Source organism: Pan troglodytes, chromosome 5 (assembly GCF_028858775.2).
Source record: "Pan troglodytes isolate AG18354 chromosome 5, NHGRI_mPanTro3-v2.0_pri, whole genome shotgun sequence".
Lineage (NCBI taxonomy): Eukaryota > Metazoa > Chordata > Mammalia > Primates > Hominidae > Pan > Pan troglodytes.
Window position 1 is genome coordinate 23,137,783 of NC_072403.2, and position 26,510 is coordinate 23,164,292.

Below are 26,510 nucleotides of genomic sequence, written 5' to 3' on the forward strand. Positions count from 1 at the left end.
TTTCTTTTCCTATTGAGAACCTTTCAGCTTGTCGGCTAAGATGCATCTGAGTGATCCTTCTCTTTCTGGTCTCATCCTCTGGCCCCCTCACTCAGGATCCTTCTGGCCCTTTCTGCCCTATGTTCTTCCCCCATGGGAGTTGGTTGCCCCTTGTAGACAGGAGGGGCACCGTGAGATCCTCAGTGTTCTGAGTGTCAGTTCAGTATGTCCTGGGAAGGCCTTGCCAAGCCTTTATTGGGTCCAAGAAGAAGCATCCCCAGCATGGAGCATCTACAGGAAAAAACCTCCTCTTGCTAACATAACCACCGTTCACAGCAAAACTTCAATCAGTTATCCAAACAAAGCTTTGGTCTTTTCTCTGTCTTCTTGTGCACCCATTCAGCACCTAGACTGAAGATGGTCAAGGAGAGGGGAGAAGAATTGGGAGGGCAAAAGAAAACCCCGTCCTGCCACAAAGAGGTGCTCCTCTGAAGTGGAGTGAGGTTAAGTAACTTGACCAAAGAACTAAGGAACCAAAGGGCCAGCTTCAAACTGGGCTCTGTTTTTGTCTGCTATGTCTCATCTGCTCAGGGAGTTGAACTGTAACAGTCCAGAGAGTTTGGCCCTAGGCCTCTGCTTCCTTAGCTATCTTCTAGTGACCAGGGAAATCATCTCAGCCTCAGCCACGCCCTTGTCAGGACCCCTCTAAGAATTGGGGTTAATTTTGGAAGTAGGGTGAGCTCAGAGCAGCTGGAAAGTTGACAGTGCTCATGTCTTTCACTACCTCTTTGTGTTCCTGTCCTCATTCCTCCATCTTTATCATTCATTTTTTGAGACAGGGTCTCACTCTGTTGCCCAGGCTGGAGTGCAGTGGCGTGATATTAGCTCACTGAAACCTCTGCCTCCTGGGTTCAAGTGATTCTCATGCCTCAACCTCCCCAGTAGCTGGGATTACAGGTGCACACTACCAGGCTAATTTTTGTATTTTTAGTAGAGAAGGGTTTTGACATCTTGGCTAGGCTGGTATTGAACTCCTGACCTCAACTGATCCACCCGCCTCAGCCTCCCAAAGTGCTGGGATTACAGGCATGAGCGACCATGCCTGGCCTGGTCTTTATCAATTATAACTCAGACCACACAGTTGCGTGGCCTCCATTTCCCAGTTCATGCTGACCTGGAGGCATAAAGAAGCCACACTGATGATCGTGATTCTGTAGTCGCTTCCCTCTGGGGCCTCCTGCTCCCCTTTCCCACATCAAGCCTCCACCCTAGGGTATTTCACCAGCACTTATTCACATCCCCACTCTACTGACCCTGCTTGTATGAGAAATGAGGGGACTGAGCTTCTTGCTGTGGCTCCCACCACGTACCAACCTGGCACCAGCCCTGCCAGGCAGACACTGCCTCTGGTCAGTACTCCCAAAAGGACACACCATGGGTGCCTCTGAAGTGGGGAGAACCTCCTTCAATACCTTATGCAGAAACCTGTAGATACACCAGATATCTGGGTCTGATCCCTGAAGACCTTTATTTCTTGGACATGTTGACATAAGCCACATGCCTGTGCCCCTTGTTCCCTTTGTTCCTTCTTGATGAATGAAAAAAAAGATGGTGGCTAGAACTGGAGCAACCAACATAGACTACAGGTGACCTTGGAGAAAGAGGCCACGGGCTGCTGATTAACAAGCTAGAATGAGCATTTGATGACTACATCAACTGGATTTGCTTCCAGACTCTCATATAAGAGAGAAACAAACTTCTATCTCCTTTGACACACTGCTGTTTTGGGATTTCTGTACATCATGGTTGAACCTAATCCTACTAACATCCTTTAGTTCTGTTTGTACTTAATGTGCTCAGTTAAGCATGTTTAGTTGCAAGTAACAGAATACCAGGCCAGTGGAGATTTGAGCCATAAGACGTTTCATTGTCCTCCATTATAAGATGTCTTGAGGTAGGGAGTTTCAGAATGTGTTCCGTGGTTCAGCAGCACCAGGACACAAGGACAGCACCTCTGGGGTTCTCCAGAACTGCCACTCCTGGTCACAATCTGGCTGCAGCAGCACACTCTCACACAACAGCATCCAGAGCAGGAACAAACTCTGTTATTAGTAAGAAAATCTTTCCCATCAGTCTCTGAGCAGGTTTCCCCTTACAACTCACTGCCCACCCCTAGTCCAGTCACTGCCAATGGACAGCAGGATTGCTCAAACTGGTGAAGCCCATAGTAATTTATCCCCTCTTTGGTGAGGCACATTGTCATTCAATCAAAACCACCGCTCCATTAGCAAACAAGCAGAAAGAATAGTTGGGAAGTGGGCATGGGGGTGGGCAACCAGCATGTCTGCCTCACAAATCAAAATGCTCGCTCTGCAGGGATAAAGGCATTTGGGTCCTTTATTTGATTTTGTTCTCTATTTGGGTTGACATGGTTCTAAAAGTCCAAAACTAATTCATTCACTTAAGACATGTAGCTTTTCTACTTAAAATAGACTACCTGATTATTTGGAGCTAAGGAAGAACTAAGTGGGAACAATATTTAACCAATCTAACAATTAGGAAAGATGATTTTATCTTTTATGCTCTCGGAGAGAAACAAGAGTTGCTTATTTTAAGAAACACCCATCTCAGAGGCTCTGGAGCCATTCTCTCCCAGCCTGCCTCCCTGGATTGTTGGTTCTATTCTTGAATCTTGTGTCTGCTCTTTCTCCATGGAGCTCGCTGGATCTCCTTCCTCATGCAATTCCCTCCCTTTTCTTCCAGGCTGGCCCTGAGCCTCCTCTTTTGTTATTGTTCCTTTTCTCTTTATTTCTTTTGTCTTTCTTGCCCCTTTCCTCCTCCCCCTGCCTTTCAACTGCTCCCAATGTTGAAGCATTCCTGCTAGAATCTGCTCTTTCATTAGATTTGTTTCCATGTTTATTTTTGTCACTTTTAAAAGCAGGTGAGTTAAATGTTTGTACACTGCCTTCATAGAAAAAGCTTTTACAAAATTAAACTAAACTAAATGACACACACACAAAAACAATCTTCCCCATTTCTGTCATGTGACTGATTAATTGCACTCAGTATTTGGTCTTGTGATGGAAAGGACTAGCAAAATGCAATATCCTATCAGGCTCTCTTCTTTGATTTGATCTAATTAATTCAGCCAAGCTCTGGCAGACAGTGCAAAGCCATATGGGCTGTCATGAAGCCCAGCAAATATTCATGTAGCTGGAACCTCTCAGGTACTTGGCTATCGACACAGAGATCTGGCTTGGACCCAGCACTGAGCTGGAGTGTCCTGCATGGGGGCTGCTGTGGACTGAATTGCATTTCTCCAAAATCCATATGTTGAAGCCCTAACCCTCAATGTGACTATATTTGGAGATAGGGTTTTTAGGAGATAATTAAGGTTAAATGATGTCATCAGGGTGGGGCTGTAATTTGGTAGTACTGTGGCCTTATAAAAAGAGGAAGAAAAAGATCTCTCTCTCTCTCCTCTGCCATGTGAGAGCACCACAAGAAGGTAGCCATCTGCAAGCCAGCAAAAAGAGCCCTCAAAAGAGACTGAGTCTGCTGGCACCTTGATCTTGGACTTCTCAGCCCCCATAATAGTGTGGAAATTAGTTTCTATTGGCTAAGTCATGCAGCCTATGGTATTTTGTTATTGCTGACCAAGCTGACTCATACAGGGCATGATGTGAGCACAAAGTGATGACTAAAACAACATGGAACAATTCCCTACCCAGCCTCCTCCCAGCTTTTGTAGTTGAAGCTCCATCCACCTAAGTGGGCTCAGCTTGTTCATCTGTGAATCAATAGAGTAAACTCTGGCTTCTGGGTGGGGTGGTGGTGGGGATGGGGAGTATAGTCACCTGGTGGGTTCATCTTGTCCACTGCACAGAGAAAACCAATTCACTGAGACACGGGCATTGCTGTAGAGAAAGAGCTTAATTATCGCAAGGCTAAACAAGTAGAAGATGGGAGTAATTAGTCAAACCACCCTCCCTGAAATCTTGGAGGCTAGAGTTTTACAAGGATAGTTTGGTAGGCAGGGGGCTATGGCATGGTGAGCGCTGATTGGTTGGGGATGCAATCATAGGGTGTGAAAAACAGTCCTTGTGCAGAGTCAGCCTCTGGGTGGAAGCCACGGGAATAGCAGTTGACTCATGAGTCATGAGTCCAGGTAGTCAGTCAGTCACCAGAATGCAAAAGTCTGAAAAACATCTGAAAAGACCAATCTTAGGTTCTACAAGAGCAATGTTATCTATAGGGTCAATTAGGGAAGTTATGAATCTTGTGACCACCCCTACACAACTCCTGAACAGTAAACAATGACTAGTTACCATTCAGCTATGCATAGATCTTAACAGAAATTAGGCCTCTATCATAATCCTAATCTCATGGCCTTTCATTAGTTTTACAAAGGCAGTTTCAGTCCCTAAACAAGGAGGGAGTCAGTATTAGGGAGGGACTATTATCCTCCTTGCTTCAAAGTTAAACTATAAACTAAATTCCTCCCATGGTTAACTTGGCCTATGCCCAGGAATGAGCAGAGAGCCAGACTGTGAGGCTAGATGCAAGATGGAGTCAGTTAGGTTACATTTTTCTCACTGTTATAATTTTTGCAAAGGCAGTTTCAGGAGGGAACAAAATTTTGCTGAAATAAATGATACCTCTTTCATATTTGTGGTGATTTATTTATTTCTAGGATGATTTTCTCTTTACATTTTATCCATAAAATTTTTAGTATGTATCTCTTAACAATACTCTTAAAAATAACCATTATTATAACATCGTTCAAAACTGAATTCCACAATATCATCAACTATCTAGTATGTGTTCCTACTTCTAATTATTTCATAATGCATTAATGTGTGCATTTTCATTTTTACACATTGTTTATTTGAATCAGGTTCCAAATAAGGCTCACCAATGCCAATTGGTTATGATGTCTCTAAGTCTCTTATAATCTATAGGATTCTCTTTCATCATTTTATTTCATTGAATTTTTGTTGTTGTTGATGAAGAAAACAGGGTGATGTACCATATAGAGTTTCCCAGTTTGGATGTTCTCATTATATCCCCATGGTGTTTTTTGTTTGTTTGCTTGTTTTTGTTTTCTGTTTGTTTGTTTTTGAGACAGAGTTTCACTCTTGTCGCCCAGGCTGGAGTGCAGTGGCACGATCTCTGCCCACTGCAACCTCCGCCTCCCAGGTTCAAGTGATTCTCCTGCCTCAGCCTCTCAAGTAGCTGGAATTACAGGCATGTGCCACCACGCCTGGCTAATTTTTGTATTTTTAGTAGAGACGGGGTTTCACCATATTGGCCAGGATGGTCTCAAACTCCTGACCTCAGACGATCCACCCTCCTTGGCCTCCCAAAGTGCTGGGATTACAGGCATGAGCCACCGCGCCCGGCTCTCCATGGTGTTTTAACATGTTACTCTTTATTTATTTATTTATTTTTGTAATTTCTTGTGAAGGATAGGTTGGATCTAGGGGCTTGATCACAAAGAGGATGAATTTCTTCAAGAGTGCTTCGTAAGTGGTGATATGTGCTTCCATCAGAAGAATATAACATCAAGTCATTTCTCTTTGTGTGATGTTGGCAGGCACTGATGATAAATACACAGACCCTTTAATGCATTAAGAGATGCAAAGTGATAATATTGTATCAATTATTTCCATGTATTAGCTGGAGTAATTCTATAAAGAGAAATTTGTCTGTCTTAGCTTGGGCTATTAAAACAAAAATACCACCGATTGGGTGGCTTATCAACAAGAGAAACTTATTTCTTACAGTTCTGGAAGCTGGAAATTCATAGATCAAGGTGCCAGCGATTCAATGACTGATGAGGGCCCACTTTCTAGCTTATAGATGGCCTTCATCTCAGTGAGTCCTCACATGACACAGGTGGGTGAATGAGCTCTCTAGAGCTTCTTTTATAAGGACGCTAATCCCACTCATGACCCTCTTCCAGACCAAATCCCCTACCAAGGGCCATTTCACTGGGGGTTAGGATTTCAACATAAGAATTTTGGGGGAACACAAATATTTGGTCTATAGAATTCCCCTCAACTACCATTTAGTTACCCAGTGGTACAGCTCATATAGGACCATCAGATAAATTCTTGATTATTTTCCTTTGTTTATTGGTTTTTACATTAATGAGCTGGTTCACTAGCATTCTCTAAGGGAGACCAATGGACAATAGTTCAAGTTGCCTTTTTTCTGTATTATTATGAACTTGTGGATTTTAACATATTTTATGTGTTTCAATCCATTGCAGTTACTATCCTTAATAATTTCTTTTCTTTTTTTTTTTGAGATGGTGTCTCACTCTGTCACCCAGGCTGGAGTGCAGTGGTGCGATCTCGGCTCACTGCAACCTCCGCCTCCCGGGTTCATGCGATTCTCCTGCCTCAGCCTCCTGAGTAGCTGGGATTACAGGTGCACGCCACCATGCCCGGCTAATTTTTGTATTTTTAGTAGAGATGGGGTTTTGCCATGTTGGCCAGGCTGGTCTTGAACTCCTGATCTCAGGTGATCCGCCCACCTGGGCCTCCCAAAGTGCTGGGATTACAGGCGTGAGCCATTGCACCCAGCCTCTTAATAATGTTAAAATTGTCTAAACTTTAGCCAAGGGAAGCTTCTTCAGGTTGTTTCCTGGGGTCCTTTTAACATGACTTGGTAATCTTTGATCTCTTCCTTTCATCTTTGCTCTCTGATCCAGAAAGACATTCAGGCTCTTCCAGTACAGTTCCTGACCCAGACCTGGAATCAGTCATTTCTTCAAGTAACTTTGTTTCCTTTTAGTGGGAAATGAAATTGCACTATCACAGTTTAGTTGCTGGGGATATTTATTGCTGAGCTTGATCATTATTTTCTCAGTATTTCCACAGACAGAACTAGAAAACTGTTTTTTTTTTTTTTTACGTAAAATGTCATGAGAACATATTGATACTTCCAATTCAAATTCAGAAGTGAAGGGTTTATTTAAACTTTTCTATCTTAAATATGTCCTTTCTCCCATACCAGTAAAACTGACTGTCAGTGACAGAGAAAAATACAACTAGTGAAAACACCTTTGCAAAACTATGACACTAAGAGAAATCTGACATGGTTGACTCCATCTTGCTTCTAATCTCCAAATTGTCCTTGGTCATTCCTGGGGGTAGGCCAAGTTAATTTGGGGAAAAATGTAGTTTATAGTTTAAGTTTGAAAGCAAGGAAGATAATAGTCCCTTCCTAAAACTAACCCCTACCTTGCTCAGGGATTAAAAACTACTTTGTAAGACTAATGAAAGGTCACAAGATTAGGATCATGGGAGGGGCCTGAATTCTGCTAAAATATAGGCATAATTTCTATAATCGCTTAGTGCTCAGGGCTCAGGAGTCATGTGGTCAGAGATCACAAGATTTCTGACTTCCCTACTTGCTCCCTATGAATAACATCACTATTGAAGAACCTAAGATTGGTCTTTTGAGATGTATTTTAGACGTTTGCATTCTGGCAACCAACTAACCCCACCTGGACTTGTGACTCATGACTCTACTGTGGGGTCCTGTGGCCCCCATCTAGAGGCAGACACAGCACACGAGGACCATTTTCCGCAGCCCTAAGATGGCATCCCCAACCAATCAGCAGCACCCATCCCCTGTCCCACCAAACTACCCTTGACAAATTCTAACCTCCCAGCCTTCAAGGAGATTGATTTGAGTAATAACTCTGTCTCCCTCGTGGCTGGCCTCAGGTCAGTTAAACTCTTTGCTGCAATGCCACAGTCTCGGTGGATTGATTTTGTCTGTGCAGCAGGCAGGAGGAACCCACTGGACAATTAACATTAGAATAGCACAGCTGTCTTAGAGAAGGAATGCCAGCACTCGCCAATGATATGAATACTATAACCATTTTAAATTTCCTCCCATGATATTTGTCCTTAAGATCTATCCCACTAGAATGTATAATCAAATTATTGTTTTTAAAGTCTCTTAGAATAGTTTTCTGTCATGTGAACTATTCTTCACATCTTCCAGAATGTACAGAGTGTAGATCTGAGAGGTCTGAGGAAGGCCAAGCCAGAACGGAGGTAAAGGACCTGTCTAAAGAAGGACCATATTCCTTCCAGGAGAATCAGATGCACTCACATCCAACTTAAAATCCTGCCGCTTCCTTCATTTACACCCTCTAACTCCTCATTTCCCTATCATCTCACCCCATGTTCAGCTATGCCAATGCTGCCTCTCAGATTTATTAAAAATGTTTCTATACCTTTGATGCAGTAATTTCATTTCTGATCATTTATAAGTAAATTACGCAAAGAAGGAAAAAACACTTATGCCACAAATATTTTAACAATTCATGGACTGAAAGTTCTTAAACTTTAAAATGAAAAAAATTTTTCCTAAAGAACTTATGTAGAATGTAGATTCTGGCCAGGCACAATGGCTCATGTCTGTAATCCTAGCATTTTGGGAGACATAGGCCAGTGGATCACTTGAGTTCAGAAGTTCCAAACCAACCTGGGGAACATGGTGAAACCCCATCTCTACCAAAAATACAAAAAATTAGCTGGGTGTGATGGCACACACTTGTGGTCTCAGCTACTTGGGAGGCTGAGGCAGGAGGACTGCTTGAGCCTGGGAGGGGAAGGTTGCAGTGAGCTGAGATCACACTGCTACACTCCAGTCTGGGCGACAGAGTGAGACCCTGTCTCGAAATAAAATAAAATTAAATAAAATTAAAAATAAAAATAAAATAAATCAAATAGAATTGTCAATGAAAAGAGTCGAACTCTGTGAAATATTTGAAGAGATTTATTCTGTGCCAAATATAAGTGACCATGGCCCATGACACAGCTCTCAGGTCGTCCTGAGAACATGTGCCCAAGGTGGTCGGGGGGCAGCTTGGTTTAATATATTTTGGAGAGGCACAAGACATCAATCAAACACATGAAGAAATACTTTGGTTGGCTGGGCATGGTGGCTCATGCCTGTAATCCCTGCACTTTGTGAGGCCAAGGCAGGTGGATCACCTTAGGTCAGCAGTTTAAGACCAGCCTGGTCAACATAATGAAACCCTGTCTCTATTAAAAATACAAAAAAATTAGCCGGGCATGGTGACAGGTGCCTGTAATCCCAGCTACTCGGGAGGCTGAGGCAGAAGAATGACTTGAACCCAGGAGGTAGAGGTTGCAGTGAGCCAAGATCGTGCCACCGCACTGCAACCTGGGCGACAAGAGTGAAACTCCATCTCAAAAAAAAAGAAAAAGAAAATACATACATTGGTTTGGTCTAGAAAGGCAGGACAACTCAAAGCAGGGTGGGGCGGGGGTGGGGCACCTCCAGGCTATAGGTGAATTTAAACATTTTCTGGTTGACAAGTGGTTGAGTTTGTCTAAAGACCTGGGATTCTTAGAAAGGGAACGTTCAGGTTAAGATAAAGATTGTGGAGAACCAAAGTTCTTCTGAAGTCTTATATGGCTGCCCTTAGAGGCAATAGATGACAAATGTTGCCTATTCAGATCTTAGTTAATCTCTTTAGGATTGGGAGGGTCTAGAAGAAAAAGATCTAGCTATATTAATAAAGATTCTTTACAGATGCAACTTTTCCCCCACAAAGAACAGCTTTGCAGGGCCATTTCAAAATATAGCAAAGAAACATGTTTTGGGGTAAAATATTTTGATTTTTTTCCTTGCCTCATAATGTATGCCAAAGTCAGGTTGGAAAGTAAGTCAATATATAGGGTTAAATAAAACCCATCTGATGAGAATTTATGATTTGTAGGGCATGACTTCCCAGACACCTTAGATAGGAATTTGGGCAAGACAAAAAAAAAAAAAAAAAAAATCAGAGTTTAGTCCTCACAATGTAGATTCTATTTGCGGCTTTTAAGCACATTCCCTTGACCACTGAGAAACAAAAATAAAATTCTGAGCCCCCCAACTTACTGAATGGATCCACTCTTGGCCAAGGATACCCGCAGAGAAATTTTGGAGGCTAAATTCACAGTCATGATGGCATGGGAAATCGAACGTGCTTCATTATATCCCCTCCCTTGATAACAGTCATGGGTTTTCTTCTCTAAGGGCTAAATAAAAACCAGCTTTTTCAAAAGACTACTAACTTATTTTCCCAGATAAAGAACAAAGATTAGATTAATCATTCCTTCACCTCTCCCTGAGATAGATGAGATTAATCGTTCTTTTACTCCTCCCTGAGCCATCTGCTTCTTCTATTCCCTTTTTCTTCAAATGTTCACCTTATGTTATGTAAAATGTAGATTTTCTGGACACTAATCGAAGTTTCACAAGTATGCAATCAGTTGTCTCACTGCCATCCCCCCCACCCTTTTTAAGGAAAATGAATAAATATTGAACCTCTTAAGAATCTTTTTGGAAGAAACAGCCACAGACACTTCAATGACTTGTGTTTTTCCAGGGGACACCATCAAGCTGGCTTAATAACCCTCGATGATTTGAAACTTATGCCTCAATTGCTCATTTTGGTTGTCACCACCAATTAAGTTGAGCACTTTTTCATGTGTCTATTGACATTTTTATTTCCTTTTGTGTGAAGTGCCTCATTTATGTAGGGGTTTTCTCATTTTTTTCTATGGATTCTCAGTTCTTGCCTTATTGATTTGTAGGAATTTTTAACATAGTCAAGATACTAGCCTTTTGTGGTAATACATGTTGCAACTATTTTCTTCTACTCTGTGTTTTGCCTTTTTACTCTCTTTATGATGCTGTTTCATAAACAAAGTTTTTCATTTTATTATAATGTTATGTTTGTCAACTTTTTTCCTACATGATTAAGAAATTCTTCCCTGCTCTTGGGTCATTGAAGTCTTTGTATCTTCTATGGGACGTATAATTTTACTTTTCACATTTAGCTCTCTTAGCATCCTAGAATTGATTTTTATGTATGATATGAGGTAAGCCTCAACTTTTACCTTTTTCCATATGGATATCTGCTAGTCCCAGAACTATCATTCAAAAAGCCCATTTTCCCCCACTGATATACAAAGTGACCCTCATCACAAAAATTTTCTAAATAAGCATATTTATTTCTGGGGTCTCCATTCCATCAGTCTGTTTATCTCTCCCTGTATCAATGCCATGCTATGTAAATGCCACAGTTTATATCATACACTTTTCTTATACTTTTCTTCAGAACTATAACAGCAAATGCTATACTTAATGTTTTTAGTGGGGTTTTTTTGCATTTTCATTTGTATTTTCATATATTTTAGAAGTAGTGAATCAATTTCAATACATAATCTGCTGTAACTTATATCAGGATTGAAAGGAACGTGTAGTTCAATTTAGAGAAAATTCATATGCTTAAGTAATACTAAATCTTCTAATCCATGAACATGGTATATCTCTTCATTTCTTTATTTTCTTAGATGCTCAATAAAGTTTTATTATTTTCTCTATAAAGGTCTCCTACACATTTTTAAAAACCATTAATTTCTAGGTATGTTTAAATGTTCATGTTAAAAATATCCTTTTTCTTTCATTTTCTCATTGTTTGTAGCTACCACACAAAATGTAAATATTGCTCATTAAATTTGTATTCAGCAAAATTGCTAAACTCTTTAATTCATTCTAATAACTTCTCTATAAGTCATTTGCATTTTCTATGTAAATTATTATATTATTTACAAAGAGCTACAGTTTTGTTTCTTCCTTACCAATCTTAATACTTTTTATTTATTTTTCCTGTCCTAATGTTCCAGCTTGAACCTCTGGTACAACAGAAGTGGTGATAGTAGGTGTCCTTGTCTCATTCTGACTAAAGGGAAAGTTTTTATTTTTCATTGCTAAGTATAACATTTGCTGTAGATTTGTTAGATGTCCTGATTAACATAAGAAAGTTTCATTTATTATTAGCTTGCTGAAAGTATTTTCTAAATTCTTATAAATTGATGTGGAATTTCATCAAACATGTCGTTTGTTTTAATCTATCAAGAAAATAATGTGGTGTACCTTCTGTAAAGATTGAATGTCACTTTGGGAGGCCAAGGCAGGTGGATCACGAGGTCAGGAGTTCAAGACCAGCCTGGCCAACATGGTAAAACCCCGTCTCTACTAAAAATACAAAAATTAGTCGGGTGTGGTGGCACTCACTTGTAGTCCCAGCTACTCGGGAGGCTGAGGCAGAGAATTGCTTGAACCTGGGAGGCGGAGGTTGCAATGAGCCGAGACTGCGCCACTGCACTCCATCCTGGGCAACAGAGCAAGACTCCGTCTCAAAGAAAAAAAAAAAAAAGATTGAATGTGGTGGATTACATCCATTGATTTTTCTGATGTTAAACCATCTTGCATTCCTAGAACAAACCTAACTTGGTCATGATGTGTTGCCCTTTATAAAATACATATGGTCTTGATTTTGTAAGGATTTGTATATTTCATTCATTCATCCTCTTAACAAATGTTTATTCATCACATACAGTGTGCTAGGCACATTTCCACATCAACAAAACAAACCAGAGTCCTTGCCATTGTGGAGATAAAATTCTGTCAACAAGAGACAGAAAGTATAATTAAATACAATTCACAAGTCTTATTCCAGGTATTAGAAAGTGAAAAGTACTATGGAATTTTTTAAATGGAACAGAAAGGGGGATAGGGAGATCCAGGGATAATTTGGGAAGGTACAGTGGAATAATGTGGTAAGAGAAGGTCTTATCGAAAAGTAACAGCTAAGAAAATATTTTAAAGAGATAAGGGCGGCCGGGTACAGTGGCTCAGGCCTGTAATCCAGCACTTTGGGAGGGCGAGGCAGGCGGATCACGAGGTCAGGAGATCAAGACCATCCTGGCTAACACGGTGAAACCCTGCCTCTACTAAAAAATACAAAAAATTAGCTGGGCGTGGTGGTGGGCGCCTGTAGTCCCAGCTATTCGGGAGGCTGAGGCAGGAGAATGGCGTGAACCTGGGAGACGGAGCTTGCAGTGAGCGAAGATCGTGCCACTGCACTCCTGCCTGGGCGACAGAGCGAGACTCCGTCTCAAAGAAAAAAAAAAAGAGAGATAAGGGCATTAGCCATGTGGATAACAAGAATATGTGCAAAGAGGCCAGTGTAGCTAGTGTGGAGTGAGCAATGAGAGGACCAATAGGTGAGGTGGTCAGAGGAGCTAAAGGGCTAGATCATATGGGGACTTGTAGACCACTGAAGGAATTGTGAAATGGGGTACTGCAGGGTTTTGAGCAGAAGTATGGCATGACATGATTTTCACCTTAAAGGGACCACTCTTAAAGCCTTGTTGAGAATAGATTATAGGAAGGCAGACATGAAAAGAGCAGGACCAATTACGAAGCTATTACAATTATCCAGGTGCAAGATAATAGTGGTTCAGGTAAGGTAAACAGTGGAAGTGGTGAGTAATGGTTAAATTCTGGATATATTTGAAGACTAAGACAACAGAATTTCCTGATGAATTGGATGTGTGGTGTGAGGAGGAAATAAAAGAGGAATTAAAACCAACTCTATTTTTGTTTTACATGTGTGGCTAGAAGAATGGTTTGGCAGATGAAATCCAAAGTTCCTTTTGGTATGTGTTGAGCTTGAGGTTTCTGTCATGAAGCCAGGTAGAGCTATCAACTAGGCAGTTGAATCTGGAAATTGGGAGAAAAGTGCAGACTAGAGGTAGAAATTTGGGAGTTCTTGGCATATAGATGGTATTTTTAAATTAATGGTAATGATGATATTGCCAAGAAAGTATGTGTACATAGAAATAAGAAGAGGAGGCCAGGTGCTGTGGCTCACGCCTTTAATCCCAGCACTTTAGGAGGCCGAGGCAGGTGGATCATGAGGTCAGGAGATCAAGACCATCCTGGCTAACCCGGTGAAACCCCGTCTCTACTAAAAATACAAAAAATTGTCCAGGCGTGGTGGCGGGCGCCTGTAGTCCCAGCTACTTGTGAGGCTGAGGCAGGAGAATGGCGTGAATCCGGGAGGGGGAGCTTGCAGTGAGCCAAGATCGCACCACTGCACTCCAGCCTGGGCAACAGAACAAGACTCCACCTCAAAAAAAAAAAAAAAAAAAAGAAATAAGAAGAGGCAAACCAAGTGTTCACCTTGTTGAACTCCAACATTAAGAGTTTGGGGAGAAGAGGAAAAATCAACAAAAGGGACAAAGAATAAGCAGACAATGAGATAGGTGGGGAATCCGGCAACTACCCTATTTTGGAAGCCAAAGAAAAGTGTATTTCTAGAAAACAGAAAAAACTTACCCTTATTCTGTCAAATGCTGTTGATAGGTTAGGTAAGATGGTGATAGAGGTTGACCTTAGATTTAGCAAGGTTATTCGTGCCCATAAAAAGAACTATTTTGATAGAGTAGTAGGAGAAAAGGCATGAGTGCATGGAGACAGAATGGAAGGAGAGAACATAGTCGGGGAATATAGACAAACATTTGAAGAAATATGGAAATGAGTAACTGGAGGTAGAAGTTTGAATGTTGATGGAAATAACTTGGTAAAAGAGTAAAATACTGACTATGTAGCAAAGAGGGGAGAACTAGTAAACAAATGTCCTTAACTGGAAGAGAAGGATAGGATGCAGTGCAAAAATAGAAGGATTATGTTTTGGGGGGGCATTGTTTATTTGTTTTTGAGACAGGGTCTCGCTGTGTCACCCCGACTGGAATGCAGTGGCACAAACATGGCTCACTGCAGGCTGGACCTTCCAGGTTCAAGCAATCCTCCCACCTCAGCCTCCCAAGTAGCTGGGACTGCAGTTGCATGCCACTACATCTAGCTAATTTTTAAATTTTGGGGGAGATGGGGGTCTCACTATATTGCCCAGGCTGTTCTTGAACTCCTGGGCTCAAGTGATCCTCGTGCCTCATCCTCCCAAAATGTTGGGATTACAAGCATGAGTCACTCCCCTGGCTGGGACTGGGTTTAGATAGGAGCATGGAAAAATCTATTATATTTAACAGGCAGGAAATACATGGGTGTAGATGAGAATACTTGCACGGGAGTAGGTTCTGTAGTAGAGGACTGGAAGTTCTGATTATTTCAAGTTTCTCAGCAAAGTAAGAAACAAGGGCACTAGCTTAAGGTCTAGAGGTTTAGATATTTTAGAAAAAAGTTGCTCATATTATCATCTTTTTACTTGTAAAATAACTACAGCATCAGAAGTGGAAACTCATTTTCATCCCTGTCATTGGTTATTTATACCTTATTTTTCTGTTCTTATGTCTTCATTTGTTGTCTACTTTATTTATTTCTTTACTTTATTTCCTGTCTCTAACTTCTGGGGGCAGGGGTATTTTGCTGATTGTATTCTGATTTGTGATAGATGCTTAGCTCATTCATTTTCGGCCACTCTTCTTGTCTAATATATTTTTAAGATTTAAAATTTTTTATTATGAAATGTGTTAGCTACCTTCTATAAGCAATTAAATACGTACTAGTTTTCAGTTCAAAATATTATCTAATTTCTAATACAGTTCCTTCTTTGACCTGTGTTTTATGTTGAAGTATATTTTTTAATTTCTAAAACTATGAGCTTTTCTACTTATTTTTATTATTTATTTTTAGCTTACTTGCATTGCAATTGAGCCAAGCTTTGTAAAATTTCAGTTCTTCTCAATTTATTAGGACTCACTGTATGACCTTGTTTTTTTTCCTTTGCTATAAATCTTCTGTGTATGCTAGGGAAAAATGGGTAAGTGGGTGCAGTTTTCTAGCTATGTTTATTAGGTCAAGTTTATTAATCATGCTATTAAAAGATTCTATAGCTTATCTAATTCTTATATGCCAAATTTATCACTCAGGGGTGTATGCTAAAACCTTCTGCTGTGGCTGTGGATTTCTCTCTTTTTTTCCCCTTACATTTCAGTTAATATATGTTTACTGTATGTTTAGATTAGGTAATTAAGTTATACTGCTTAAATGTATTATCTTTTAATTTGAACATTTAGTTCATTTACATTTAATGTAATTGGTAACATATTTTGACTTATATCAACCATATTATTTTTTGCTTTGTATTTTTTCAACCCATTCTACATTTTTAAAAAATCCTGGCATACCTACTTAATAAAGCCTGATGTTAATCAATAGGCATCCTCCTCTGGACAGTAACAAAAACAAAGAAACTTAGAACACTATTAACTCTATTAACTCTGCTTCCAACTTGCATATTGTGGTGAATATATATTAACTGTATCATATTTGTAACCCCTTAATATATTTCTTTATTATTTCACATGCTTTTTGTTCCATCTTGCATCTCAGATTTTCCATCTGGAATTACTTTCCATCTGCCTGAAGCTTATTCTTTACAATTTCCTTTAGTGAGCATCTGCTTGTGGCAAACTTTCTCAGCTTTACTCGTCTAAAAATGCATTTATGTTGTCCTCATTCTTGATAGATATTTTCATCCGGTCTACAATCCTAGGTTGGCTGTTTTTTGTATTTTTTTAATGCACTGACAATATCATTTTACTTCCCACTGGCTTCTCCTGTTACTACTGAAAAGGCTGCTATGAGTAATGCTGGTCCTTTAAAGGTGAGGGTAGATGGCTCCCAATGAATCCCAGCTCCTGGTATTCCTCCCAGATGGAAAGAGAGCCCCCTCTGTCCCAGGGATCAGAGATGAGCCTAGCTTTCAGCCCACTCCCTTGAATAACCAAACAAGTGAGCTCAGGTGAAACTAGCAGAGGAATCTTTCAGCCAACCTACAGAATCATTTTAAAAAATAATAAATCATTGTTGATTTAAGTCACTAAGATTTGGGGTGACTAGTTATATGGCAACATATAACCTAAAAAGAAATTGCCACCTAGAACTGCAATGTTGCAGTAACAAAATCCTAAAGGTAGGCAAACAAACAACAAAAATCTTAAATGTATGATATTGGCTTTGGAACCGGACAGTGGGCAAAGGCTGAAAACCTGGCTGGAAAATTGTTAATGAAGCCTGGACGGGCTGCAAACAAACTATGAGTGGAGGCTGGAAAAGCAGGGAGGAACTCCTTATTGGAAGCTGTTAAGTGGGTAGTCATTGTTTTGTACAGTGAAACAATTATGTCTTATCCCATTCAGGCTGCTATAACAAAATATAGTAAACTAGGTGGCTTATCAACAACAGAAATTTACTTCCCACAGTTCTGGAGGCTGGGGAGTCCAGGATAAAAGCTGACAGATTCAGTGTCTGGTGAGAGCCCACTTTGTGGTTCATAGACAGCTATCTTCTCACTCAGTCCTCACATGGTGAAGAGGTAAGAGGGTCTGTAGTCTCTTTTTAAGGGCACTAATCCCTTTCCTGAGGGAAGAACCCTCTTGACCTAATCACCTCCAAAAGCCCTACCTCCTAATACCATCATTTTGGGGACCGGGATTTCAACATATACATTTGAGGGGAACACAAACATTCAGATGATAGCAAATTGGCAACACTCCTGCCTGCAGTAACTTGGAAGAGGGGAAAATGGACCTCACTTAGATACAGTTGTAGCTGTAGCTAAAATGTCTAGCAGAATGCTGAAAGTATTATTTGGCCTCCTTTAGCTGCATATGATAAGACACATGGTATACATGATAAGAGAGAGGAACTAGAAAGAACTTTTCAGTCCGCAAGTAGAATTTAGAGGAAATCTAGAGTGCCCAGGACTTACTGGATTGTGAAATAAAATTGTTTCTCATCCTCAGTCTCTTCAGCCAGTAAAAAATTCTCTAAGTAAAACATGCCTACGATAAAGAGGAAATCCATGTGTGGCAGTAAATTCCTTTATTAAGACCCCACAAAGAGTTAAGGCAGTACTTAGTAGATCCCATTAGCTAGACAAATGGACTTCTATGAATCATAAGGGTAGTGACCCACAATAGCTTGATGTGCCCAGTGTAGACAGAGGTCTGTTTTGGCCTCTTGGGGCCTCATGGCTTTTGGAACATGGAATAAATTCCATCTAGAGTCATAAGAAACCAAACATATTTTTAAGGAAATTGTGCCTGCTTGGACTCAAAGCAATAAGGAATAGCTCAAAAGAAAGGCTGTTTCTGAGCCCCCAATCATCTACAGGCAGAAAAAGGCTGAGAATGTCACTCAGCTGCAAACATGGGCCATTTTCTATCAAAAAGGAGAGATGTCCGAGGTTAGACCCAAGGGTCCAGAGGGTGTCACCAAGAACTTAAAAGAACAACGCTATGATATTATGATATAAGAAATATATATTTGGTCTCTGCCCCTAGTTCTTGGCACACAGCTCCTAAAACTCTTGTAATCTCCCAAATAGTAAAAGTCTTTTGTATGCTAATGAGGTGACTGGCTGGCAGCTGCTAGCTAGCTTTAGAATGAGGTTGGTCACCAGAAAGATCAAGGCAGGATTAAAAGGTTGGGACTTTCAGCCCCATCTCACCCCCAAACTCTGGAGAGGAAGAAGAGGATGAAGGTTCTGTTCATCACCAGTGGCCAAGGATTTCATCAGTCATGCCTATGTAATGAAGCCTCCATACAAACCAAAATGGGCAGCGTTCACAGAAGCTTCCAGACAGCTGAACATGTTAAGGTTCCTCTAGTGTGGTGCCCAAGGAAGGGCATGGAAGCTCCACATCTCTTCTCATACCTTACACTATGTATCTCTTCCATCTGGCTGTTCATTTGTATTTTTTATAATAAATGAGTAAACATAAGTGTTTCCCTGAGTTCTAATTGAACCTGAGGAGGGGGTCATAGGAACCCTGATTTAGAGCCAGTCAATCAGGAGCACAGGTCATAACATGGGGCTTATGATTGGCATCTGAAGTGGGGGCAGTCCTCTGGAACTGCACCTTTAACCTACGGGAGCTGATGCTATCTCCAGGTAGCTAGCGTCCGAATGAATTAGATTATTAGACACCCAAATGGTATCTGCTGGAGAATTTCTTGGTGTGTAGGGAAAACCCCCACACACATCTGATGTCAGAAGTGTTGAGTAGTGTATGAGAGTAGGAAAAATAAGTTTTTGTTTATTTTTTTAGACAGGGTCTCACTCTGTCACCCAGGCTGGAGTGCAGTGGCACAATCATAGCTCACTTCAGCCTCAAATTCCTGAACTCAAGCAACTCTCCCACGTCAGCCTCCTGAGTAGCTGGGGCTACAGATGCACACCACCATGCCTAATTTGCTTTTTTTTTCTTTTCTTTGAGATGGAGTTTCACTCTGTCACCCAGGCTGGAGTGCAATGGCACGATCTCGGCTCACTGCAACCTCTGCCTGCCGGGTTCGAGCAATTCTCCTGCCTCAGCCTCCTGAGTAGCTGGGACTACAGGCACGCGCCACCATGCCCACCTAATTTTTTGTATTTTTAGTAGCGATGGGGGGTGAGGGGGTGGGGTTCACCATGCTGGCCAGGCTGGGCTTGAACTTCTGACCTCGTGATCCACCCACCTCGGCCTCCCAAAAAACTGGGATTACAGACGTGAGCCACTGCACCCAGCCGGTTTCATTTTCATATTGTAGAGTTGGGGTCTTGCTATGTTAGCCAGGCCGGTCTCAAACTCCTGGCCTCAAGTGTTCCTCCTGCCCCAGCCTCCCAAAGTGCTGGGATTACAGGAGTGAGCCATTGCACTTGGCGTAAAATGTTTTTTTGTTTTTTTTCTATAATTTGAAAATGCTCTAGGGATCAACTCCTAGAGAGTAGAACCAATTCCTGATCATCAAGAAATATTCCAGGCCGGGCACGGTGACTCATGCCTGTAATCCCAGCACTTTGGGAAGCCAAGGTGGGTGGATCACCTGAGGTCAGGAGTTCATGACCAGCCTGGCCAACATGGTGAAACCCTGTCTCTACTAAAAATACAAAAACTAGCTGGGTGTGGTGGCACATGCCTGTAGTCCCAGCTACTCCTACTAGGGAAGCTGAAGGAGGAGAATCGCTTGAACCCAGGAGGCAGAGGTTGCAGTGAGCCAAGATCATGCCACTGCACTTCAGCCTGGGTGACACAGCGAGACTCCATCAAAAAAAAAAAAAAAAGAAAAGAAAAAAAGAAAAAGATATATCCCGTGCCCTTGGAATAGGAAAACCTGACCCCTGACATTAGAGCAGCTGAATTTCAGAATTGCTATGAAAGAGTGACTGGCAGACACCTCTTTCCCTTTTTTTTTTTTTTTTTTTTTGATATGGTGTCTTACTTTGTTGCCCAGGCTGGAGTGTGGTGGCATAATCTCAGCTCACTACAACCTCCGCCTCCTAGGTTCCAGCGATCCTCCCACCTCAGCCTCCCAAGTAGCTGGGACTACAGACGTGTGCCACAATGCCCAGCTAATTTTTGTATTTTTAGTAGAGATGGGGTTTCACTATGTTGACCAGGCTGGTCTCGAACTCCTGAACTCAGGTGATCTGCCCGCCTGTGCCTCCCAAAGTGCTGGGATTACCAGTGTGAGCCACTGCACCCGGCCTTTTCCTCCCTTTTTAATGAGAGTAAATACTGACTCATCTCACCATTTTATATTTGGTGTGAAAGAGGCAGATGATTTTTCGTTCACAAGCCTCTAAATCAAGAGGAGTTACATCTGAGGATCTGCACCCAAAGGAGTCTCCTCTGCATCCAGACCTAATACAGATCACAAGATGATGGACTTTGAGTCTGATACTATTATTCGGGTGATACTTTGAGTCCTGGCAAAAGGTGAATTTATTTTCCATGAGGGAGGGAATTGAATCATGGAGGCCAGAAAACAGAATGTGGTTGATTGAAATACACTTGACCCTGAAACAACACAGGTTTGAATTGTGCTGGTTCATTTATATGCATATTTTTTTCTTTTCTTTCTTGCTTGCTTTCTTGTTTTGTTTTTTTTTTTTTTTTTGGAAATGGAGTTTCGCTCTTGTCGCCCAGGCTGGAGTGCAGTGGCACAATCTCCACTCACTGCAACCTCCGTCTCCTGGGTTCAAACGATTCTCCTGCCTCATCCTCCCAAGTAGCTGGGATTACAGGCAACTGCCACCACGCCTGGCTAATTTTTTGTATTTTTAGGAGAGACAGGGTTTCACCATGTTGGCCAGGTTGGTCTGGAACTCCTGACCTCAGATGATCCACCCGCCTCGGCCTCCCACAATGCTGGGATTACAGACGTGAGCCACCACGACCAGCCTGCATTTTTTTTTTTCAATAAAAATTATACCAAGTGTGCCTGCCTCTCCTACCTCCCCTTTGACCTCCACCTATTCCACTCTGCCACCCGTGAGACAGCAAGACCAACTCCTTTTCTTCCTCTTTCTCTTCAGCCTACTCAATGGAAGACCATGAGGAAAAAGACCTTTACAGTGATCCACTTCCATTTAATGAATAGTAAATATATTTTCTCATTCTTATGAATTTCTTAATAACAATTTTTAAAATTTTCTTTTCTCTAAGTTACTTTATTGTAAGAATACAGTATATAATACACATAGCATACAAGATATGTGCCAATCAACTGTTTATGTTATCGGTAAGGCTTCTGGTCAACAGCAGGCTATTAGTAGTTAAGTTTTGTGGGAGTCAATTTTCAACTGCACAGAGTGGGTCAATGCCCCTAACCCTCGAATTTTTCAAAAAGCAACTGTATTTGCGGCTCCCAATGAATCACACTTCCTAATATTCATACCGTAGCGTAGTTCTCTCCCATATTGACTCTGGGCTTGGGCAGGTAACTTACTTTGGGCAATAAGGCATCCACACATACGACGCAAACAGAGGCTATATAAGTATCTGTGTTTTGGGGTTTTCCCTCCTGGAATGCTTTTTTTTTTTTTTTGACGGAGTCTCACTCTGTCTCCCAGGCTAAAGTACATTTGTGCGATCTCAGCTCACTGCAACCTCCACCTACTGGGTTCAAGCAATTCTCCTGCCTCAGCCTCCCAAGTAGATGGGATTACAGGCGCCGCAACCACACCCGGATAATTTTTGCATTTTTAGTAGAGACGAGGCTTCACTATGTTGGTCAGGCTGGTCTCCAACTTCTGACCTCAGGTGATCCGCCTGCCTCGGCCTCTCAGAATGCTAGGATTACTGGCGTGAGCCACTGCTCCCAGCCTGGAATGCTATTTTTGTCATGTGAAGAAACTCAGTCTGTTGTCTTTGATGATGAAACATCTTATGGTAAGGGAGAGATCAAGCCATCCCAGGCATCCCAGTTAAACCCAGCTCCTGTGTAACCCACTAGGGGATACAGAATACAGCTGTATGAATGAGCCCACATAAGACCAGTAGAATTGCCTCACCAAACCAGAGAATTGTGATAAATAATAAATCATCAGTCTTTTAAGCAACTAAGTTTTGAAGTAATTTGTTACATAATAGATAACTGAAACAAAGGTACTCTATCCTTTTTCTCTGGCTACTTTAAAATTTTCCTTTACTTTTGATGTTCTGAAATTTTATTATAATGTCTCTGGCTGTTGATTTCTATTTGTTCCATGTTATATTCATCCAACTCCTCAAATTTATGGATTTGTGCCTATAATCATTTCTGGAAAATTTTTAGCCATTATCTCCTCTAGTATTGTCTGTGCTCCATTCTTGCTCTGCTCTCCTTACAGAACTCTGACTAGACATAGGGTGGACCTTCTCACCCTATCCTTTATGGGTCTTCTCTTAGCATCTCTTTTGTCTTTTTGCAACTCTTTGTCTCTTGCCTCTATGTTGGATCATTTTTTCTATCTTCCAGTTCAGTAATAGGCTATATTAAACTTGCTTTTTTATCTTTTTTTTTTTTTTTTAGAGACGCACTCTCACTCTGTTGTCCAGGCTGGAGTGCAGTGGTGCCATCTTGGCTCACTGCAACCTCTGCCTCCTGGTTTCCAGCGATTCTCCTGCCTCAGTAGGAAGCAGGAGAGTAGCTGGGATTACAGGCGCCCGCCACCACCCCTGGCTAATTTTTGTGATTTTTAGTAGAGACAGGGTTTCACCATATTGGTCAGGCTGGTCTCGAACTCCTGGCCTCAGTTGATCCACCTGCCTCGGCCTCCCAAAGTGCTGGGGTTACAGGCGTGAGCCACTGCGCCCGGCCTAAACTTGCTTTTAGATCTGTCCTTTGAGTGCTTTATTTTAATTACTATGTTTTATTTATGGAATATCTGTTTGGTCCCTTCTCAAATATACTGTATCATTTTTATAGTCTAAGCTTATTTTCAGATTCAATCTTGCTTTTTTTATATATAATAAGCAGAGGGTTTATTCAAAAGATGAGTATTCTTTCATTTCTTATGCACAATGTCTCATTTATTTATAACTGCTTTCATTGTTCTTTAGATATTATATTTGAGAATTTTAAAATCTCTGGTTTTTTATTATGATACAGTATATATAATATTTATTGTTTTAACCATTCATAATTTTATGCGGCATTAAATACATCCACAATGTTGTATGATCTTCATCACTACATTTATCCCAAACATTTTTATCATTCCCACTTAAAACTCTATACCCATTAAACAATAACTCGCCTTCCTTTCTCTTCCATCCCTGGTAACCTCTATTCTACTTTCTATATCTATGAATTTGCCTATTCTAGGTACCTTGTATACATGGAATCATAGAATATTTGTCCTGTGCCTGGATTATTTCAATAAGCATAATGTTTCAAGGCCCATTCGTGTAGCATACATTTTGGGAATTTGTTGATGTGTAAGATGAAGGCATATTCCTCCTAAGAAGATTTGTATTTGCATATTCTGGGTGCCTAGAAGCAGTAACACTGTGGGACCACTTTTAAATTAAATTCAGAATTTCAATTTTTTAACCACTCAGATAATATCAAATTGACCTGCAGATACTCAGAAGGGCTCATCTGCTAGGTACAAGTTCTCAGAGACTTTTTCTTATTCCTCTTGCTCTGCTGAGCCCCAGAATCTTTATGAAAGGTGTATTACTTTGCTAGGGCTGCCATAACAAAATACCACAGACTAGAAATCTTAACAACAGAAAATTTTCTTACAGTTCCGAAGGCTGGAAGTCCCAGATCAAGGTGCTGGCAGGGTTGGGTCCTCTGAGGCCTCTCTCTTTGGTTTGCAGAGGGTCACCCACCTGCTACCTCCTCACACAGTCATCGCTCTGTGCACTGGTGTCTGTCCTGGTGTCTTTGTGTGTTCCAATCTCTTCTTAGGACACCGGTCATATTGGATTAGAACACACCCTAACAGCCTCATTTTAACTTAATCATCTCTTTAAAGAGACTATTTTCAAATAAGACCTCCAGGTATCAGAGATTTTGGCACATAGCTTTCCATTTAGACTTCTTGGTTCCCATATCCATTTATATTTTAATCTATTAACTTCTTATTATCTTGTCAGCTTTTCTATGTTTGAGTAATGTATCCTTGCACAGTATCAGTATCATAAACAATATTCTACTGAATTTTATATAGTAAGCAACATGTGAACATTTTGTTACTTTTGTAAAAGTATTTTCCCACTATACTTATGTTTTTCTTTCTTCTTTTTTTTTTTTTAGAGACGGAGTCTCGCTCTGTCGCCCAGGCTGGGGTGCGATGGCGCGATCTCGGCTCACTGCAACCTCCGCCTCCCGGGTTCAGGTGATGCGCCTGCCTCAGCCTCCCAAGTAGCTGGAATCACAGGCGTCCACCACCAGCTAAATTTTTTTGTATTTTTAGTAGAGACGAGGTTTCAGCAGGTTGGCCAGGCTGGTCTCAAACTCCTGACCTCGGGTGATCCTGAGAGGTGACAACATGCTAGCAGCCCTCGGGCGCCTCCTCGGCCTCGGTGTCTGCTCTGGCCACGCTCAAGGAGCCCTTCAGCCCGCAGCTGCACTGTGAGGGCCCCTCTCTGGGGCTGGCCGAGGCCAAAGCCGGCTCCCTCTACTGGCGGGAAAGTGTGACGAGAGAGACGCGGGCTGGAGCTGGGGCTGCGCGCACCGCTCACGGACCGGCACGGGTTCTGGGTGGGCGCAGGCTCGGCGGGCTCCGCGAGCCCTGCACTCGGCGCCGCCGGCCGGCGCCTGCTGGGCTTGATTGGAGGCTGGGTCCCGTGCATGAATCGCCCTTCCTTCTTCGCGCGGTCGTTGGCCAAGATGGCGGGTCTCCGTCTTTCTCGCTTTCTCTCTTTTCCTCTTGGTTGTCTAGGAGGAGCTCCCTCTGGGCTGCCGGACTGCCCGGGCTGGGTGCCCCAAAGTCCCTGCAGCAAGTTCCAGCGAGAGGTGAAGCTCGCTGGGCTTCTGAGAAAGGTGCGGAGTTGGAGAACTTTTCTGTCTCTCTAAAGAATTGTAAATGCACCAATCAGCACTCTGTGTCTAGCTAAAGGTTTGTAAATGCACCAATCAGCACTCCGTGTCTAGCTAATGGGGTGGGGACTTGGAGAACTTTTGTGTCTAGCTAAAGGATTCTAAACGCACCAATCAGCACTCTGTGGCTAGCTAAAGGTTTGTAAACTCACCAATCAGCACTCTGTCAAAATGGACCAATCAGCTCTCTGTCAAATGGACCAATCAGCAGGATGTGGGTGGGGCCAGATAAGGGAATAAAAGCAAGCCACCTGACCCAGCAGCAGCAACCTACTGTAGTTCCCTTCCATACTCTGGCAGGTTTGTTCTTTTGCTTTTTACAATGAATCTTATTATTGGTCAGTTTCCATTCATATTTCCTTCATGAACTGTAACACTCACAGGGAAAGTCAGCAGCTTCACTTCTAGAGTCAGCAAGACTGTGAACCCACTGGGAGGGATGAACAATTTTGCCACCTTTATGAACTGTAACACTCATTGCAAAGGTTTGCAGCCTTGCTTCTGAGACCTGCAAGACCACAAACCCACTAGAAGGTATGAACAACTCCAGACGTGCTGCATTTGAGAGCTGTAACACTCAATGCTGAAGGTCTGCAGTTTCATTCCTGAAGTCAGTGAGACTGTGAACCCACCAGAGGGAAGAAACTAGACACATCTGAACATCTGAAGGAACAAACTCTAGGCACACCACGTTTAAGAACTGTGACACCACCAGGGTCTGCAGCTTCATTCTTGAGGTCAACATAAACCAAGAATCCACCAATTCCAGATACAGTCCACCCATCTCGGCCTCCCAAAGTGATGGGATTACAGGTGTGAGTAACCACACCTGGCCTACTTCTGTTTTTCTTTAGTTTTTCAACACAGATGGAATGATGAAGACTAGCAACGCTTTGAGCACTGAGTGCAGAGATGGTCACAAAGTGGGAGTTCATTCAAATTTGTTGAATAAATATAAGTTCTTTGTTGTTATATGGTCAGATATGCTGTTGCTTTCCCTTGTGAATCGTCCTGTTTTTGGCATCCAAAAATTGACGGTTATTCCTGTCATTTATACATTAAATGGAAGATATGCTGGAGTAAACAAGTCAGTATTTCTAAAATGTATGGTATTACAAATGTAGGTAAAGTTAATACCAACCTTAATTTTATTTATTTTTTGTGGAGATGGAGTCCAGCTATGTTGCCCAGGCTAGTCTCGAACTCCTGGCCTCCCACCTCAGCCTCCCAAAGTGCTGGGATTACAGGCATGAGCCACTGCACCTGGTAAAACCTTAACTTTATTCAGTCAACCTGATTAAATTATGCTCCAGACCTCT

The 26,510-nt window shown here is 41.8% G+C and overlaps 1 long non-coding RNA gene across 1 annotated transcript in view; it reads right to left on the minus strand.

Moving 5' to 3' along the window:
• The window catches only part of LOC107975075 (uncharacterized), a 268,590-nt gene extending 243,295 nt beyond the window's left edge, over window positions 1–25,295 (minus strand). Inside the window, exon 1 of the long non-coding RNA XR_008548429.2 lies at window positions 23,890–25,295. This is a non-coding gene — a long non-coding RNA (uncharacterized LOC107975075). The remainder of the gene's footprint in view (window positions 1–23,889) is intronic.
• Window positions 25,296–26,510: the final 1,215 nt, after the last annotated feature.